Raw genomic sequence first — 17,740 nt, 5'->3', positions numbered from 1 at the left:
GTGTAGCTCCAGCCCCACACCCAAATGCCTGAGTGAGGGCGTCTAGGGAAACATGTCTGGAGCAGGAAGAAGGAAGGGGCAAGAGGAGAGGGCTCCTCTCCACCACTGCACAGGTGCTGTGTCTCCTGCTTCTCATTTTCTGCATGGCTATTTGTGGCCAAATTTTGCATGGCAATAGTGTTTTTCCACAGAGATGGCATGGAAGCTCGGCCCTCTGTGCTTAGTAAAGAGTTGCCTCCTCCATGCACTTTCACCATCCTCGCCATTTACAAGAAAAGTCAATTAAATTGCTTAGGAATGGTGAAGACGTTCAGCTAAGATGAAGTGGTGGTCTTTCTTGATATTCAGCTTCTTCCTTGCCCAGTTACGATAGCAGCGGGAGAGTGACTTGCTGAGCCACACTCAGTGGTATGTCTGCAATTGTTCCTTAACCTCCCTCTATCTCCAGGACCATGCAACCAGCTAATATTGGATCCCCGGGGAGAACTTACTCTGTGAAGCTTTGTCCTTTTAACCTTTTAATGCTCTTCCAGTTTAAGCTGTTTGTGGCAAGACCCAGACTTAAATTGCTGAACGCAGATGTCACAAATTGCTTTTCAATATGCTCTGGTGATGCCTGGAGCTGCTGACAAGACCTGATAGTGTGAGTTTTAAAAGAAGATTTTAGTTTGGACAAGCTTTAAACTGCTTTCTCCAAGCTCAGCATCTGGTCCCACATGAGTGATGAACCGACAAGTACAAAGGGAAAATGAAAGTGCTTTCCTAAAGAATGGGCTCATGGCCTGTGAAACTCTTTGCCAAAAGGTGAAAGTAAGTGTTATAAAGAAACAGGGAATTTTGAAGAAGGTGGGAAGCCTCCTTCCATAGCAATTTTCAAAAAGCAATGAACAGGAAATGTGAAGCAGGGCAGTTTGTAATTGCCTTCCACAAGATTACTGCTGTATTACTCCTAAGTAGTCCATGGAGGGGACTGCCAGATACGGGGATGTGGGAAAACTGAATGTGCCCTCCAGCTGGTTATGGCAATTTCTGTCTTCTGAGGAAGCTTTGATGGCTCAGCCAGGAGAGAGACAGCCTTCAGAACGCCACCTTGAAAAGGCACTGCTGGTGCAGCACTACCATCACCAAAACCAACAAACAAAAAATATTTGTAGGAAAAGATGTGCCTCTTTGGTGCTTACCACCAGAGTGGCAGAGAAGTGAATGGAAAAATCCTCCCTTGAGCACTGCAACACATTCCTCATAAGCACCGCCACAAAAATTCTCCATCAAATCCTCTGAGCTTTAGTGCAATGAAGACGTGCACTAAAAATGCTTGGGGGCAATTACATCTTTATCTGTTTATTATCTTCTTCAGAAGTGTGTTCGTCTGAGTGCTAATGTCCATGATTGGATATTCAGGTTGTATTCCTCTTTTAATTAAGGAAATGTCTGAATCCTATTTGACAAAGAATGGTTTTCTTTCTTCCTACCCCTACACTCCTCCTTTCACTCTGATTTCTGGAGATGTCTGCTGTCACTGTGCTGATTATATCTGATATTTCATTTTTATATCAACATTGATATTAGATATAAATCTACTAGGCATGGTTCTAGTGCAGATGTCTAGTTATTTGCCATTTTTTTCCTGAAGTGCACCAATCTGGTTGATTCCCTCACCATCAATTGCAGACCAGTCCAGACTGGGAACTTCTTAGTGGCAAGGCTGGTTGGGAAGGCATAAGTTTTCCCCTGCCAGCTGCCACAGGTTCTCTGAGGCTGTGTCTGTGCCATCAGACCTCAGCTCGTCCTAAATGCAATGTAGAAGCATAGATGGAGGACATGTCCACCAGCCTGCCACCTCCCAGTGCTGGCATAACCTCTGCTGACTTGGGGGAAATGGCATCACAATATGTGTGTGACTCAAGAATTTGGGGCCTTCTGGAGAGATTATACTTAACAACTTTGGGCCATGCAGATCCAGAACTAGGAAAGGGACACAAAATCATACATCTGCCCACGCCCAGCAGAAAGAGGCAAACACCCTCTGCAGTCACAAACTCCCCAAGTCACCAGAGAGAACACCTGGCTGCTTACATGCTTCGTTTTTGGAAAGGAGATCCAGCTCACCCTGTACTGTGTCTCTGAGAAAGCAAGATGTAAGCCCCTGGGACAGGGAGAGGGAGGGTACCCAGGTACCACTACCTCAGGGGCCAGAAAGCACTGCACACTTGAAAGCAAGGGGGTTTGGAGCAAAGGACAAGCTGGGGTTAAAAGGAGCTGAACTGAGGATACCTCCACATTTGGATAGGCTGCTGAGCAGAGGAAGGGGCAGCTAGCAAAGGCATCAAAGCAAAGAGATCTCAGCGACAAAGTGCATAAATGCATTGGCACAAGCAAGAAAAGTCTCCTTGTCCCTGGTGAAACCAGACCCGCATCCTGATCGGACTCAGCTCCGTGCCTGCTTTCTGACTGCTGCTCACAGACTACATGTTCATTTATCTTTTAAATTCAAAATCTCTATGATAAACACTGGGTAGCACACAACACTGTGTTTACCGTTGCTTCTCCTGTGAGCAGATTTCTTAATTGTCTCAAGCGATGACTGTATATTGCACTAACGCTCCCAGTTCCCATGAGACCTCACACTTGCCTGGCTTTCCTGCAGGGCTTTTCTCAGAGCAGATGGTTTTGCTCTCAGAGGCTGCATTTTTTCTAACAGGAGGAACTGTTACAGCCCAGCAGCTGAGTGGTCCCCAAGGCAGGTGTGGGACCATCTCTGGAAAGAGCCTTCTGGCAGGAGTGAAGATTTATCATAGCTGGGGCTGCTGCCTACTGAGAGAGCAAAGGCCTACAGGACAGAAACAAAGCACAGCAGGCTGGGTACAACCCTTTCCTGCAACAACACATCTCAACCTTCAGCTTATTTTTAAGCAATATTTTGCAATAACAAAAAGCTTGATGAGTGCTGACTCTATCTGAGCACTTTGCCTTCCTGTCTTTCACAACAGTGCTAGCTAATCAGGCAATTTTTATGTATGACAATGAACAACCCTTTCCTATAATGATTCTGTGCGCTCCTGGAGCACTTTGCTTTGTTATATTGGACAGCACATAGACACAGTTATCCCCAGTCTGCAAATGAGGAAGATGAGATACAGAAAAGTTAAGCAACCAGGTCAAAGCCCAATTGCATTCACAGAAATAGGTACAAAAGGCCATAAAATCCAGACAGGTGTACAAGTTTGCTTGTTCTTTTTTCATGGCACCAACACTAGTTCATTCCCTAGCACACTGCACTAGATATGGGCGTTTATTACTGGTGAGGTTCATCTTCTGTCTTTAATTTTTCCTTACAAACTAGAGCACTAACGGACATCCACCAGCCTTGAGAAGGCACTATGCAAATAGTTATTTAACCTTTTACCAATAGTTATGGTTATTTGATCACATACGTTTGTGTATCTGACATGAACTCTGCATATGGAAACCACTTTGTGACCACACAAAGCAGCTGCTTTTGAAGTGTCATATTTTTAGGCTTTTTTAAAAAGCAAATGTCAAAGGAATGCCCCCTCAAGCCCCTAAAAGATTCAAGTGCACATATCTTGACTAATCTCTTGCCAAAGTTTGGTTTTAATTGGCATTTTTAACATTTAATTACCATATATAAGTGCAGAAATGTGAGTCAAACCACAAAAATCTCCCTATTTTATTTCACACTCACAATAAATTACAGTAAAATTGTCAAAAGTATGTATTTTTTCACAACCCTCTGTCTTGAGCAGGGACAGTTAGAGTTTTTGCATCAAGGCCACTCTGCAGTAAAGCTATTTCTCCTAAAACCTCCTATTCTTAGACTAAGGGAAGAACTTGGTGAGATGCTGTTTCTCAAAAATAGTAACAATGTGTGTTCAGTAAAGCAGCAGGGGTAACCACAAGGGCTTCCAGCAAAAAGATTTCACTTATATGCAGCAAAGCATTTCCACCAACATTTGGAGACAAAGCTTTGGGGATGAATTCAACCTCTGAGTTCTACCAGCTCCAAACTTCGGGTGCTGACCATGACTGATGCTCCTGAGACTCATTTCAGTTGTGCCAAACACAAATTGTCCTTGCTGGCACACTGGGAATTAGGAATGCTATTTGAAGGTCAGGCTGGCAGCATCCCAAAAGTCAGTTGCCTGCTAAAGAGTTCCTACCTCTGATGAACTGGTTGTGATGGTTTTAAGTCCCTTCAATTATGAAGATGTTGCCCACCTGATCCTATCACTGCCCACAACATGCATTTCCACTAATTTTAATGGCCTTTGGAATGGCCCAAGGGGGTGGGTTCTGGACCTTAATATAAATTTGCCCTCAGGGATGGAAAGGCACAGCCAGTCTGTGAGCACATTAAGGGTTTAGCACTTTGGTGGCCTGAAGGCAAAGTTTGCTATGGAAGACAGCATCCCATGGTTCTGTGGTAGAGAGTGTACAGTGTAGAGGGCAGTGCAATGGCAATGAGGGTGAAAATGATGTCCCAAGAAACAAAAAAATGAGAAATAGTGAGCCAGGGACTTTGAAGAGGCAATGATATGCAGTAACCTAACTCCACCTGAGTCAGCAGCCACCAAAGATGTTGTGAAGTGGCCTCTCTCTGACAGCTCCATAGCCCCCCACCATTTCTTTTCACCAGATAGAGTGAAAACCTCACACAAACATGGGCTTTAAACCGGTAGTGATGAGCAATGCTTGGCATCCACATGCAGTTACCCCATGAGGAGAAGGAAAACCCCACTGTTAGAGATACAGGTATCACCTTGGCTGCAACCAAGGTGGAGTACGCCACGTGCAGATGGAGAGGTTGTGGCCTTGGTGGTGTGCTTGCCTTGGAGCAGTGACTTAGCCTCCCACCTGAGACACAGATGTAAAAATAAGCATCTTTTCCTCAGGGCCTTTCTAGCAGCAGAGCAAAACCTGGTCTGAGCACCAGTGCATTTTTTCCCCAAGGCTTTAAATGTTTTGGTTTTGGTGTTTTTTATTGTCATGTTATGCTGCATAAGAAATGTACTCCTCTGGCAACAGAGCAGAAATATAATGGGTGACAGATAGGAAAACTTGCCTGCTCCGTTCTCCCCATAATTTCTGGACAGACGAGCTTGTCTCTAAACCTGTTTCGCTGTTACCATTCACACAGGAGATGGGGCCAAGCCAGCTCTGCTGAAAACCACTGCATGTAGTCTGCAAGAAGAGAGGATTTCTCCTCTTGCTCTGCAGTGTCCTCACTGACATTGGCAAGAAAGGGGTTTGAGCCACAGGGTTTGACAGAGATTGCAGCATGTCCTTCCCCTCGCTTCTGCAGTGCCATTGATCCCCAGCATGTAACGCATCACCCCAAATGGAGAGTAGATTCACCCAACGTGGGGACCCTCCAAGGAGTCACTTGCAGCTGCCCTGTCCAGCCTTCTTCTGCTGGCTGTGATTTAATGTGACATCTCGATGTTGCCAGATTTTATCTTGCTTCCATTTTCTTGTGATAGCTGATGATTTAATGAGAGCATAGCTGTGGAAACAAAAGGTTACCTGAACAGTTGAGGGTTATTTTCTCATTTCTTTTTTTTTTTTTTTCTCAACAGACACATTTCTGATTTTCCTAGGGGAAAAAAACAAAAACAAAAACAAAAACAAAAAAAACAAACAAAAACAAAAACAACAAACCAAGAAATTGAGTTTGAAAAGAAAGCAACCTTTTGTTTTGGTTTGGTTTTTTTTTTAAGCCAGTCTAACTGTTTGGGGGTGAGAAAAGGCTGGGTAGCAAGGCAGTTGTAGGGTTAGGAGGAATGCAGCTGGAAAGACCCCTCTTCTTCTCAGGAGAACTTGAGGGATTTTGAGAAACAAGCACATTTCTCATTAAGTACCTTTGCACACTGTTTTTATTTATGCTGCAGCTATGTCTGCTGCATTTGCTATCTTGTCTGGCCACCTGCTTAATCTCAACCTATCAAATGTGGATTTGTGGCGATGTGGCAGCAGATAGATACTGTTGTTCCAGTAAATCTTTTTTACAGTGTTTGTCTTTGTTTATAGTGTGAAGGAAGGGACTCTGAAGAAATCCAGAAAGCCAGAGATTCCAAAGACTTTGCATATAACTCGTGGAATAGACTCACCACAAATCTGACTGAAGCCAGTGGGTTACCCACTGTAGCTTCCACAGCAGCTTGTCTGGGGAGGTGCACCACAGACCAAGGTTTGTGCTGCTGAGCTGCTGGATGTCTGGGTTGGATCAGGAGGGATGAAGAACAACAAGCACAGTACAGACAGTTTGTCCAGACTGTCTGCTCTGTTTCATTGAGACCTTTGTCATTAGATCAAAACCAGCTTGCTTATATGTGATTTTTTTACCTCTAAACCTTTTTAGAATCTGACTGGAGGTGTTCACTCATTGCCCTGCATGCACCATCTGTTACTTAGAGATGTATGCAAAAAAGACATCAGTGAATAGATAAAGATATATAGATAGACAGCAAGAGCTGATTGCAATTGCTTTAGTATACATTTTTTACTCTTCAGACATTTTTTAAAAAAGATTTTAAAAAATGAGATAAGTAAATCAAGCTCTGCAGGGGAACTGAAATCTTGCAATGGAAGCTAGTGTCAGCAGTCTTAACTCAAACAAAATGTGCTGTAACAACTCCCAGAGCAGCCAGAGACGACCAGAGCTGGAATACTCTCCTCTTTGCACCTGAGTTCATTTCAGATACATGACTCCAGCTCTTCAGTCATTCATGTAGCATGTCCCTGGGACCATCAGTACAGGAGATTGCAACATTCTGTACCTGATCCTGCCCGTAACAGCCAAGAACCTGAGTACAAAACCAAGAAATCTTGTGGCTTGGAAATCACAGTTCTTGAAAGATAAACCAAATTTCTGGATAGGCTGCATATGATCTTAATTCCAGTTAGGATATGTACAGGGAGTTAACTTGTCTCTTTCAATATAGAAGTTGAAGTTGGTATGGGCAAAGCTAAAGGCATTGGTCTTCTCACTTAGAGGCAGAAACAGTTCATAGACACACTGGGATATTTCCAACTAATGCTGTGCAGACTGGCACACCCGTGAAGCAAACAGCTACGAGGATGTGTCCCAAAAGCAGGGTAAGGTGTTAGGAGCTCCTCTGGTCAACACCAACACAGGCACCTTTGCAGCAGATTGGCCACCCATGCTGCAGAGTGTGCCCCTTTTCAGCACATCCCAGCCACTCGTGGGGGCCAACAAGCCTCTGGTGACTGCACAGACTGTATCTGCCAAGGGCAGTGGATGATTTCAAAACAGCGGAAGGTGTTCAAATGCCAAACACTGTTTCTAAGTCAGTTTGCTGCTTATAAGCAGGTCACACAAATTCCACCTCAACACGCCCTTCCTGCAAGAACGTAGAAGGTTCGTTATAGAGAGATTAATGAGTGCTCTTTCAAGTTGCTGAACTTGTCTTAGTGTGTCCTCGAGCTGGGCACGTCCTTTTATTTTGTTGGAGCTGAGGCAGGTTAGCTCTTCCACCTGTGCTTGCTGAGAGCAACCTCGAGGTGTCTGACACTACCACCATCAGGCTATGTTTGTCATTCCCTAATGCAGCTGACACTGTGATACATTTTCTGCCAGGTGAAATTTAGAGGCACATTAACGTGCTTGACAGGAGCAGTGAGTCACAAACGGTTCCTGAGGAGAAATGTCCACATTGTGGAAAATGGTTCAGTGTTTTTTAGGCTGCAGTTTGATACATACACTAATTATATTTACAGTCTCACAGATACAGCATCCCCCCAAAAAAAAACAAAGCATAAAAATGCATAACCTTTCTAGAAACACAGCTGACTTTGCTGCCTGAATTTTCTAGACATTTCTGTCTTCTTTAAATAACCAAAACCAAAACTGACTACAAGACTCACTGTTCAAGTCCACTATTCTGCTACTAATTTCAGAACTGGTCTGTGTCATGACAGTTGGTGGGGCACCTGCTCCAGAGTCAAATCGAGAGTCAAGAAGAAGCAACCATTCGCTGCCTGTACTTGCAGATATATGCCTGTACGTCCCATAGAGTTTCCTGTGCTGGTGGCGTTGGCAGTAGAGCTGTATGTGTTGCAGTCCAGCACTGTCCAGGGGCCCGGCTTGGCAATTTGCTCTTAGCAGCCCTGCAGAGCAGGAGAGGGGAGGATGCAGCACCCCAGGGTCCTGGCTGTGGCACAGTGCAGGGATTCTTGCACTGTTTCTCACCGAGGACCAGCTCTTTTCCAATTGCGGCACAAGTGAGGCGTCGCCACTCAGCTGATTTCTGGCAGGGTTCACCAGAGACAGACCACTTCCAGCCCAACCTGAGAGGGGCCTGGGAGTGATTTGAGCATAGCAGGCAGCTCAGGAAGAGCAACTGGTACTGATTATCTCTGGACATATTGCTTTAGAAAGAGGAATTATTCCTGGCTGGTGGTGATTATTATTGTCAGAGATGTTTGAAATTAGGGTTATTAGTACCGCTGGTATCTCTAACTTGAAAGTGACCATAGTTGGAAAGGAATCTTTCTGTCAAAATGTTAGTTTTGCTGGTTCAGTTTCATCTTCTAGCTAGTAGCATAGCTGAGCCACATTAATCACTTCTTTCCTTCTCTTGCTCTCTCTCACTCTATGTACTTGTATGGCTCTCATCACACTCATATCTGAGCGCCTCTCCCTAAGGAATTTAAAAGTAAAAATAACTCTCTATCTCCTTTCCCAGGCTGGAGAACTGCCTCCAGTTTACAGTTGCCTAAAAGAGCACTACACATATTTTACCCCAAAAGAGCTCTTTTCCTCAGCAGGAGTATGTGGTGCAAAAGTTACATCAAACAATGGCTGAAGGTAAACAGAATAGGGAGAAAATGTTACATACTCCTTTGTGATAGTGCTCATTTTGGCATTCCCCAAGCCAGCAGTGGGAAGCTCTTGCCACTCAGGGGTCTTGCGGGGGGTGTGGGGGGGTGGCGCTAAGAGGCAGGAGATGAATGAGGTAGGAAATGGAGGCACAAAGCTTGTCTGCATGGGATGCCACGAACTCTGTTAACCAGCTGCCCAACCGCTGTGAGGGTTTCTGTAGGCAAGACGGAAAAGGCAGTTTTAAGGGACACAACAGGGCAGGCCTAGCAACACTCCCACCTTGAAGGGAAAAAATAGCACTGCAGAGGTTAGCAACTGCTATGTGCTTAACAAATTCCTGGAGCATCAGTGTGGTAAAAGGGAAAGAGAAAACAAGAAAATCCTGTCCTGGGTCCTGTCCTAGGAAGCCACAAAATCCTTTGACCTGAGTCTCATCCTAGAAATATAGCAGGAATGTGATTTCTGCTACATTTATGTAGTCTTAAATTACACCACAAAAGGTGCAAAGGAAATAGGTCTTTACCTGCAGTAGTGCACCTATTTAATTCAAGTGCAAAATGTTTTGGGATGCATTAGTTGGTGCTGTAGGCCACTATGAAGATGTAAAATGCTATGTATGCGCTAAGTACTATTATTATTAAAGCTGAGTTGAATAATGTAGTAAAGATGCTGCAGAGTAATTAAAAATAAACTGAATTTCTTCCAGTTGTTTGGGGGAAAGAAGCACAAAAAGATTAATGTCTCTTATAAAGAATTAGCAAAGCGTTAACTGCACTTGCTGTAGGGAGATAAGTGTTTGTTTCCTGACAAAAGACCTTTTCCTAGACAGCCCCATCCATTAAATCCTTCCAATTAAATTGAACAACATGTTTATTTTTACAGATGCTTTATTGCTAGATACTGATGCCAACAATTTATATTAAAACAATTGCGAATCCTAAATCCTTGAAAGTAGTGCCTCTATAAAGGAAGGTATTTGGCAACAAAGCCCACCTGATAGGTTCTTGGGCAGGGAGCTCAGGAAGCATTCCCAGCTACACTGCAGGAATCCAGGAAGGGATGCAGGCCTTGATACCCATCTCATGTATGATCCCACATATCCCAAAATTACAAGCTTCCATTGGTATCAGTAGTATATACAGGGGGCAGAAATATGAGAAAAGGTTAACATATATAGCCAGTACTCTGTATTAACAATGACACATGCTTCAGAGGAAGCTGCAAAATCTGTCGGTCAGGTGTTTGAAACAGTATTTTCAGAGTGGCTGAAGAGACGTGACTTGGATTTTCAGATGCTCCTTGGTGCCCAGCTCCACTCAATGCAGTAAGCAGTGAGAAAATAACCAAACAGTTAACAAATGCTTTTGATCACTCATGTACAAAAAGGGCCAAAGAACCTTAGCGTACTTGTTTAGAGCAAAACATAGCTGAGCTATTACACACTATTCTGTCTGTAACATAAATTCCTTTTTAGAAAAATATGTGCCCTTGTGTACACTTCTACTTACTAAGAGAAAGCTTACAACACATGGAAGAAGAATTTTCCTTAGGCTTCTCTGGTATGTAAATGCCTGGTAAGTGGCAACATACATTGTTGATAAGGCAGCTAAATCCCCAGGTGATTCAAATTTGAAGGAAGTATCTGAGCCAACTGATGTGTGTACGAGTGCACCTGAAATCAAAGACCTCATCCCAGAGAGCTTTGCGATGTATCCCTTTGGGGGAAGGCAGGGTGGCCCCCACATTGTTCTCTGAGAGTTCAGAGCAAACTCGCTGAAATTGAATTAAGCCTTTGAAAGCAATCTTTAGCCTGTTATAGCTGAGTGGTTGAACTCTGTGTGAGGTTACATACAGAAAGAAGTTATTTTGCATTAGCAGAGTAGATTAGATTTTCATATTTTACTCTTTGTTGTGACCTTGACTACGCATAAAATAACAGCCAGGTAAGACCTCTTCAGGGCTTGCTCCTTAGGGAAGAAATGAAAAGAAATGTGTGATAAAACTCTTGATTCCACCATTATCTGGGAGAAGACCCTCAGAACCAGCACTCCTCCACTCCCACATGTTGTGGCTGGGAGCCAGAGCTCTCTTAACCCCTTTCCTTGCTTAGATCACTTACAAAATCAGCATAACACTGCACATTTTCAGAGTAGACTTAAGCCTTAATTAGTGCTGGTCCTTGATAAAATGACTTTTTGCTATTTCCTCCTGAACTGGCTTGATGCAATAAACAAGAGATATACATCGAAGTAAGGGATAATCTGTAAATTTTCCTCAGGAATTGTCTACAAAAAAGCATTAGCACTTTACTGCTCTAATAAACAAAGCAGAGCCGCTTCAGAGTGTAAGGGCAGCTAGACTGACATGAAATTGTCAGTATACCTATTCCTCAACAGCAGCTTTTACTGAGGCTCTTAGAGCCATGCATCTCTCTAGCAGAACCTCATCCATCTGTCAGGTCCAGCCCTGCGCTGGGTAACCCAGACCAGTGAAGGAAGCCCTGGAAGCCAGCTCAGGCACCAGCTCTAGTGGTGGGATTTCACTTTGCACCGAACCACCGGTAACTGCCTTCTTTTCATACATCTTCATGTTGCAAGTATTCCATGCACCTCATCCTACAACCAATAATGAAGCCAGCATTCCCACTGAGATCAAAAATCATTTTGCTTTAGCAAGAATGCATGTTTGTCTAATATTTCTGTGTATGAGTGTTCCTTAAATGTATTACAGTTTGTGTTAGATTTAAGCATGCCTGCTAGTTAATAAAAACTGACTCCTCCAAATCATATACTTCTTTAGTTTAGGAACGCTCTGGTGCCATTAGCTGGTGAGAGACTTGGCTGACATCCAGTGTTTCTCATTTTGGAAAACCTCTTAAAAAACCCACACTATTTAAAGTGAAGTTGACTGAACTGCTTCAGTACCTTTCATTGGACATTCAAGGAGGGGTTCATCTCACCTAGCGTTAAATAATGAAGAGATACAAGATTCACTAAGCTAATAGCCTAAGGCAGATCAAGAGCCTGTGAGGCCTGTGTCTCTCCATTGACAACAGAAAAAACCTAAATGACTAACTCAGACTAGGGTATCTGGTTTTTAGACAGCTTAAGTTACCACACTCAGGAGAAAGAAAAGTACTGTGTGGTTTTGCAGTCAGCTAACATCAGTCTAAGCCTCTGCTAGCTGGAGGGAACCTGCCATCTCTCACTCCCCACCCTGACTGTTCCTTCCCCAATATGGAGAAGAGGAATCTTTCCTTCTTCCCCACCGCCCTCCCCTTCCCCCCCCCCCCCCCTGTTTTTTACCTTTATTCTCTTCTTGTAAGATTACCTTAAAGGTACCTGATCTGTCTGGATATATAGCCCCCCTCAAAAGCTACTGGCAGCACTAAGGGCAGTGGCAAGATGAATCCAGGCCTGTTTAAGTCTATCATGAAACTGCATAATCTTTTTGAAGCAAAGTTTCGTTTTGCCTAAAGCTTGTTTATACAGGAAGATTTTATTAGTCCCATTGATAAAACATGTAGAGTCAAATAATATATTTTACATCAAACTGGACTTTTTGCATGAGCATTCTTGTTCAGGAATAATAGTGGTAGTTTTTGACTTAAATTAATTCTAAACCATCATTGACTAAACGGAAGGAGTAAAAAGAAAGAGAGAAAAAAAAAAAAAGCAAGCACCACAAATAAAACACGTTCTTCTTTCCAAATAAATAAACACCAGGAATTATTCCAGTAAAACTGAATCAGTTTGAATTCACGCCTTTGTTTATGCCACTGTAAGTTTTCCATGTAGACAACCCCATATAGGGAAGTTACATTTTACATTATAATGAGGTTACAATGTGCTAATCCCCTTGGACTGAAGCAATTATCACCTGCCTGCTAGGTGTTAAATGCAACATTACAAGGGGATTATTTTCTCTTTTGTTCTGACTGAGGCCTAGTCTACCTTCAATTCACACTGGTTAGACTAATTCAGGAGGGAGTTCGCATTTTGCCTCCTCTGCATCAGTTACGTATTGCATTAATAAAACTGGACTCAACGACAATTCCCTTGATATGATGTAATTCAAAGTAGGAAAATTATTATTTCTGTGCTACCTGGCCATTCACCATTATTCTCTAGCCTCAGTTATTTGATTTTATTTGTAGCACACTTATTTTATATTTGTGCATTTCCACAGCCTTGCATTGAAGCACAGCTAAATGTAAGTGAAGTGAGTTTAGAACATTTTCAGTCCCTGGAATGACACATGGCAAATATAGGTGGCACAAGAAGTAGGTCAGCAATTGGCCTTTTCTTTTCCTTCTCACTCAGTGCAATAAAATAGTTCCAGGGGACAGCTGGCTGTCAGAGATGTAGTCTTTTTAGCAAGCTATAAACATCTAACCATTTGTAGAGCTCTTCCAGCTTCCACGTCAGTGTTCACAGCAGTAATGAAAGGTTGCTGCCTTGATTCCTGGGTAACTTCCAGTTACATTATTACAGTTTACACATCTCGGTTTCCTTATAACTTATTTATATGAAGTACCGATCACAAACCTTTTGTGTAGACATGCATCCAGTTTAGAGGCATCTGTCTACCACTTCAGAGCAGACTGTGGTTTAGTGATGGTTGAGTGATCTGGACCCATGCACACATCATACACAAACACACATCAGTACCCATCTACAGTCTTACTGAACACAGACAAGGAGAGAAATACCCACTCTGGTGCATGCCTCAGATCTATCCTGATCTGGCAGTTTACCACTTACTTCAAAGCTGGAAGATATTTTTTGGCATGAGCCATTACTCACCATTCTGCTGGTTGTGTTCATAATGCTGCCAGGCACAACTCAGACCCACTGCTCTGAGACATGTCCTCCTACCTTGCTCTCCGCCCTTCATCATGAGTTGCAGGACAGAGAGTATTTCTGTGGCCAGGCACAGTTGTTTTCCACTTGCTTAACATTTTGAGAATATTGTCTTATTTGGATGAAAGACACCATACAGTACCAACATCCATATCATTTGTTGGTTGTAATGTAACCAAAGACTCCTAGAAGGTCAATTATACCATTCCTGTTGTTTCAGCCACTTGGAAAAATTTATGCAAATTTTCTCAAATAAAAATATAATTTATTGTGGCTGTGTAAATGCTCTTCATGAGTTTGGGTCCTGCTGACACTGTCAAGAAGAAAGTTAATGCCAGAAATCTTTGTAAAGCCATTTTGAAACCCACTTCATATTCTTATTGGTAAGCTCAGTTCCATACTTAGTGCAATCAGTGTAAGATCAGCACATTTAAAAACAGTATGTAACATCAGTTAAGGTAGTACTCAGTGTTTACCTCACACGTTCCTACCGATTTCATAGTGAGCATAACCCAGGTGCATTTCTCCCTGTTGGATAAATAGTGTGGCAAAACTCACTAAGACTTTCTGATACCACTGCTCTATGTGGTGACACAAAGCAATGCCCAAGCCAAATTAGAAAGAGGATTAAGATGGGTTTGCAGTTGGTTTGTACCGTAGGAGTATTGCAAATGTCCTGCAGTGGCTTATCTACCATTCTTAGTTGTGGCACAACAAAACTGAACACATACAGAACTCCAGGCAAGTTCCAATGCCTGTGAAGCCCAGAGGGGTGCAGGCCCATTTGGAGGGAATGCAGACAATGTGTTGGATAGGTGGTGTCACTCTTAGTAAAGGGTTAAAAGAAGAAAGATAAGGGACTCTGGCTGAACTCTCTCAGTCATCTCCTTCCAGTGCAGCAGGATCACGAAATAAGGCAAAGAGTGTGGCGCGGAGTGGGTGTCGTCACAGTAAGTGTTTATCTATGGTAGGTGTCTGTGAGCATGTAGTAAGAAGACTGGCTCCATGTCCTTCTTTGCTGGTGGCAGAGTGCCAGGGAGACACTGATGCTGCTGCCGGGAAGTGGGGAGAGGAGCTGTTAGCACTGAAAAGAGAGGGGTTACTCAGTCATCTTTGCAAGCCCCTGGAAATTCTTGTGATGGAAGTTGTTCAGCCTCTCTTTCCTAGGAGGGAACAAGTAGTCCATATTCTCCCCCTGAGGAAAAACGGGAGCCACTTCTGGCCCATGGTGAAGAGCAAAGGAGAATGCTCCATTTAAACTAGCCGTTGACTTAGCTGAAGTCAGTGAAGGCATGTGGCAACATACAACTGAGAACTGGCAACCCATTTAAATGACTGCTCCACTTGCATGCATCACTGTCACTACTAAGCTTGTTTAGGAACTAAGCATCTGCAGGTTTCTTGCTTACAAAATAAGAAGGAATTATTATTATTTTTTTCCACAACTGGTTACTTGAGTCACATCTGGTCTAAATCTAGTAGGAAGCCAAAACTGGAACTGTCAGCACTGCTGAAGGATATTTTCTTCTGCTGATTAACGATGGCAAATGTAAGCCTGATGGGATCCCTGCCTTTTGTCTCAGAATAAACCCCAGAGCTCTATATATTGTGTGTGGCTTCCCCAAAGTTCTGCCCACTTGTGCCGCATTAATGAGGAATACATTAGAGATGTTCTTTGTCAACAAAGAACTTACAAAATCTTTAACTCCAATAAATGAGAGGGTAGGGAGGGGGAAAGCTATAGAGCCAGCTGTGGTGGAGGTGAGAGGAAACAGCAACTCTAAGTGATTCACACCCCACTAGTCCATATCTTTGCTGGTTTTCCTTCTGCCTGCTCTACCTGTGACACCAGACTGGTTCCTATTGCTCCTGCCAGGAAGAGAAGGCAAGAGTGTATAAGGCAGTGACTGTTGCTGAGACAGCCCTTTTAACAAGGCCAGTCATTGTCCCCATCGTACCTACTTCCTCAGTGGCAGGAAGAGCAATAAGGCTGTTTTTATGGATCTGTACATGGTTGGGGAGTCTTTGAACAGTGTTCACTCTGCTCCATCCCTGTGTTTGCCTCTTCCTTCAGCCATGTCTTAGAGTTGCTCCTAGATTCAATGGAGAACATTACTGGAGAAAATTCTTCTGACTATGGGCATCAGAAGTGCTTTTCCCTCTGGTTGAGAAAAAGGCAGACTATTAGCATACTTCTCTGCTAGCAGTCCCTTCAAATGGCTGGAATTCCTGGCCAAACATCCATGAATTCATGTCAGTCTGCACATGACATGATCTTCCCAAAGGCTGTAATTTTTGAAATGGTTTCTGTTGCCTCTGAATGCCTGGTTTGTGGCATGCATGCTCTGAATTGCAGTGACGAGCTTTAACTTCAGTTCTTGTGAACTTCATGCAGACTTGTGAGCCTCTAGCACTACTCAGAGACAGGCCATCTTCTCTAAAGTTGGGACTGCACAGATGACAATACCCCAAGGAAGGAGTAGGCATTCATGGAAATGTGATTTAAGTGTACAATAAGTCTCTGTCCAGGCATGTCAGAACAATGTTGCAGAAATCCTTGAAAGCACAGGTTCTGCCTTGGCATGGAGTCTCAGTCACTGAGTGCTTATCATCAGCTCATACCAAAGGTATTTGAACCTCAAAAGATTATTTATTGTTCAGGGAAAACTTGTTCTTGCCCCTTTTTCTTTAAAACTTGTAATGATTCAGTGTACTGTAACTGTAAACCTCCATCTTTTCAGGGTCATAAACTCTCTGTGCTGCTGCAATAATATTGAAAGAAGCAGTTTTCCCTGCTCATGTCATGTCTTGTGCACTTAGGACTGGGTGAGGTGGTTTGCAGTTGGATAGCAAGGTAAATGATACAGCACTAAAACAAGGAGATCGCATTTAGCCATTGATGTAGAATATGATCTGTTTTCCGATTGAAAATGCCTTTTTTTCTTTTTTCTTCTTCAATACTGGCCATTATAAAACAAAGTACACTGGAGCAGAAACATAATTGCAATTCATATAAATGTCTACAGTGATGAAATTCCCTTCAGTCAGACAACAAAGAAGAAAGATGAAATCCTAAGCTGCAGGTGTCCCCAAATTACATAAACAACTGGTTTGCATTAAATTTCAAAGGCCCATCACATGGCAGTAGGCTTGAATTCAGACCTTTCTTCTCATGTTATTATTCTTCCTAAAGTACCACCCAAATCCCTACATCTAAGAGCCCATTAGCAAGAAGACAGCCCCTAGCCATGGGGACACAGATAGCCTGTAAGGACCCCATTTCTCAGCAGTATTGGCTCTTCTGCAGTTGCCACAGCAGTGATGTCATTGGACCCTCTCCAATTTTTGCCACAGGAACTGGGAGCTCAGTTGTGGTGGCCAGCTTTGACCTTTTCATGCTCTGATTCAGCTGTGTCTGTTCTGCACCATTGCACACCATTTGGATCTGCTCTAAGATTTAAAGCCCAGAAGCCCAGAGAATGAATGGGGAAATGGCAAGAGATACAGCATTGTTATCACCCTCTGCACTTCTGTCAAGAAAGGCTGGGCAGGATGATCTTTGTGATCCCTTCCAACCTGGTATTCTATTGTTCTATGATCCTTCAGGAACTGCAGGGTTTGGGAGTGCTCCTCTTCAGACATGCCTGGAGGTTTTCTTTTGTGCCTGCTTTCCAAGAGGTCCTTCTTCCTGGAGATCCCTGAGAAAGCAGATCCTGGAGAGGCCAACAAAGCTTCTGCGATCCCAAGCTGCCTTCTCTTCCTGAAAGGACTGTGTTCCAAAGCAGGATATCCATGCCAGGACCATTGCTCTCTGTGCCACCAAACTTTGGCTGAAGAACATGTTGTCATGCATTATGTGTTAACTCCAGGTAAGCTTAACTATCAGACAAAATTTAAGGAAAAAGTACTTGCACTAATGCAACAGGATACAAACAGATGAAGTAATAAAAATCCCACTGTTAAGATTATACTTACTGGTAAAGATCCTTTGTGGATCTCAGACATTTTATGTTTT

At 43.2% G+C, this 17,740-nt stretch overlaps 1 long non-coding RNA gene across 3 annotated transcripts in view; it reads left to right on the top strand.

Moving 5' to 3' along the window:
- LOC102092664 (uncharacterized) overlaps positions 1–17,740 on the top strand; it is a 42,171-nt gene that overhangs the window by 10,648 nt on the left and 13,783 nt on the right. For all 3 annotated transcript variants that reach the window (XR_010471480.1, XR_272318.3, XR_002421527.2), the window contains one exon: positions 17,332–17,594. This is a non-coding gene — a long non-coding RNA (uncharacterized LOC102092664). The remainder of the gene's footprint in view (positions 1–17,331; positions 17,595–17,740) is intronic.

Source organism: Columba livia, chromosome 3 (genome assembly GCF_036013475.1).
Source record: "Columba livia isolate bColLiv1 breed racing homer chromosome 3, bColLiv1.pat.W.v2, whole genome shotgun sequence".
In the NCBI taxonomy this organism is placed as follows: domain Eukaryota; kingdom Metazoa; phylum Chordata; class Aves; order Columbiformes; family Columbidae; genus Columba; species Columba livia.
The sequence above is the reverse complement of the archived record's forward strand: the minus strand, read 5'-3'. Positions and strand labels throughout refer to the sequence as shown.